Here is a 3,386-nt window from a genome sequence, read left to right as displayed (position 1 = left end):
CATTTAAGAAGGCAGTCAAAAAGAGTAGCCAGATAAGATCAGTATATGCAGAGGGAATCTATGTTGGAAACAACAGCAGCTTGAAGGTCTTAAGTAATACCTTAAAGAAGGGGGGGGGAGAGAGAGAGAGAGAGAGAGAGAGAGAGAGAGAGAGAGAGAGAGAGAGAGAGAGAGAGAGCATAGATGATCTTAAAAATGGTAATTGAAAGAACAGTAATTACTTTAACTAGGTGGCTAGGTAGTGCCGGGTTCAAGAAGACTTGAGTTTAAATCTAATCTCAGACACTTAGAAACTATGTGACTAAGTCACTTAAATTGCTGTCTATCTCCATTTACTTATGTGCAAAAAGAGGAAAATAATAACACCTACATCTCAAAGTTATTGGGAGGGTAAAATTAGATATCTAAAGTGCTTTGCAAACCTTACAATGCTATATAAGGGCTAGCTGTTCTTATCTCTGTAAAAGATACATAAATAAGACCTGTAACCTTGATGAAAATAAGAGAAACAAACTCTGTACACAATCTCAGTAGCAGATCATATCTTTTTGGGGTTAAGTGACTTGCCCAGGGTCACACAGCTAGTAAGTGTTAAGTGTCTGAGGTCAGATGTGAACTCAGGTACTCCTGACTCCAGGGCTAGTGCTCTATCCACTGCGCCACCCAGCTGCCCCAATCATATCTTTTAAAAACACAATCTTCTAAAATTTTGTTCTCTTAAAACTGTTGTTTTTATATCACTATTTCTCCTTTATATCATTATTTCTCCCCATCCTACTTCCCTTCCAGATCTGAACACTTCTAACAAAGAAAAATAGTTAAACGAAAATAACTGATACAGTGACAACTTAGACAACATTTTGCCTTTGTAGGCTCACTCTCTCCCCTACTCCAACTCTGTTGAGAAAAGAGAGAGATGAAGATATGTTTGATTATCTGTTTTTGGGACTTACTTGTTTTCAGATGTTCAGTTTTGCATTTCAGTTTGTGATCTTTTCATTTACATTGTTGCAGTCATTGTGTATATTGTCCTTCTGGTTCTTTTTATTCCGCTTGCACCATTTGATATAAATCTTGCCATGTTTTGCAGAACTCCCTAAATTTGTTATTTCTTACAATGCAAAAAAAAAATGTTCTATTACACCGCCATATCACAGTTTATTCAGGCATTACCCAATTGGTGGCCACTTTGTTTCCAGTTCTTTGTTACTAAATATTTGTATCTCTGAGTATTTGGGTACATAATAAAACTTTGTTTCTGTCTTTTGACTTGCTTGGCATATATGCCCCTGGAATTGGAGATTCAAAAGGATACAGTTTAGTTGCTTTAGCAAGCCAAATGTATATTGTTACATAACTTCATGAAAGATGAAGAGAATTCAAGATCCCACTCTTTGAATGTTCATTGGTTACATGACATGTTTGACTCGACAAAACAAAACACATTTGAAGACATTAACAAGGAATATTTAAGTGTAAAATAAAATTCCTTGGTAGATACAACCACAGATAAACCTTTTCAACAAAAATTTGATTATTGCCAAGTGAGGCATAAAACAGAGATATGTGCATATGGTCCACATTGTCATTGGAAGATGTGTTATGGGGGCAGCTAGGTGGCATAGTGGATAAAGCACTAGCCCTTGATTCAGGAGGATCTGAGTTCAAATCCGACCTCAGACACTTGACAATAACCGGCTCTGTGACTCTGGGCAAGTCACTTAACCCTCATTGCCCAGTAAAAACAAAACAAACAAACAAACAACAACAACAAACCAAATGGAAGATGTGTTATGCCAGAGCCAATGGAAAAATGATTCCTTATACTTGCTAAGGTACTTCAGATGTTCCTATTTGGGGATGATAGTGGGTTACCTTCACCAAGATCCAAAATGTAATATGGATTTTTCACTGAAAATATACAAAGGAAAAACTACATGGATAAAAAAAAATGCCAGCAAAAACACCCATCTTGGCAATACTTTATCACTGTAAAATTTTGAATACTACAGTCTCAGAGGAACCAAAATTGAAGTAAATATGATGGGATGCTGCAGCATATTTTCAAAGATAACCTATATTGAAGTCATTGAGGAAATGTATGATCAGAAAAGGAAGCAGGCTAGTCCTATGAAGTAAGAAATGGATAAGGGATGGCTAGCATAGATAAGTGCTACAGTGACGCTTACAAAAAGTAAAATAATCTAGGTAAGCGCTTCAACGTGCTGAATGGATCCTCTGCTGAGGATGTATGGAAAAACACGGAACAAAGACCACGCGATAGAAAGGCAGGGAAGGCTGAATTTTGTACCAATTGAGGGGATGCTCACGTAGATTAGGTTCCAAATCCAGTGATTAGAGAGGGATGTGCCCGCCCCATCACGACCCTCCCCTGCATTTATCTCAGAGCCAGTGTGTTATCGTAGTAAAGAGCACAGAATTCGGGGTCAGAGAACTTGGATTAGAACACGGCCCCTTGACCCTGGGTAAACCATAATCTCAGTCGCTTTTCCACGTCGGTGGAATGGGGATGATACTCGCAGTACCCTACCGCCTAGAATTATTGTGAGGAAAATGTGGCGCAAACTGCCATTTGCTCCCTATGAAAATAGACGACCGTTTTAGTGTTTTAATACTCTTGTGGAGGTAGGTTCGAGCAGCCCTTTCAACTCCCAAGAGACGGAGGGCCAGGCCCCTCCTGCAGGCTGCGTGGTGAGTGCGCGTGCGCAGGAGCTGCACGTGCACGAGGCAGGAAGCTCTGAGTGGGCTAAGCCTAGAGGGGGATGTCAGAGAGAGCCAAGGGGGCATCGGCGCGCCCCCAAACCCTACCACGAGGCTTGGCACAAAGATACCTAATACAGGTTTACTGAACGGGATTCTATGGACGTGCGCGCGCAAACCCCTCCCCCGAAGTCGGGCCGCGTGTCAGCCTAGCTTCTCTTCTCCGTAACCAAAAGGAGGCGGGGCTGATCCCCGAAAGGAGAAGCTCTTTTCTGCCGGGAGGAGGCTGACCTCAGGCGGCCGGATACGACTCCCAAAGGTCCCCAGCCGGGATCGGCGGCTGCTGCTTAACCACGCGCTGCCTCGCGCCAGCCTTGACCTTCCTCTTTAGCGGAGCCCACGTGACTCGAGCGTAGCCGCTGGGAGCATGCGCAAAGCGGCCCTGCCCGGCCCGGCCCGGCCCGGCCCGGCGCGCCTGTGACAGGAACAACGAAGCGAGGGAGTGAGGGAGGGCGGCCGCGGGGAGGGAGAGCGGGAGAGCTGGAGAGCAGGGACTCTCCTGCCGCCGGCCGCCGCGGCCTCTGCGGGCTCCCCTCCCGGCCCCGCCCCGCCCCGCCCCGCCCCGCCTCGCCTCGCCTCGCCCTCTGCTCTCCCCCCTGCTTCGC

The sequence above is a fragment of the Dromiciops gliroides genome, chromosome 2, assembly GCF_019393635.1.
Source record: "Dromiciops gliroides isolate mDroGli1 chromosome 2, mDroGli1.pri, whole genome shotgun sequence".
NCBI classification, from domain to species: Eukaryota; Metazoa; Chordata; class Mammalia; order Microbiotheria; family Microbiotheriidae; genus Dromiciops; species Dromiciops gliroides.
The sequence above is the reverse complement of the archived record's forward strand: the minus strand, read 5'-3'. Positions refer to the sequence as shown.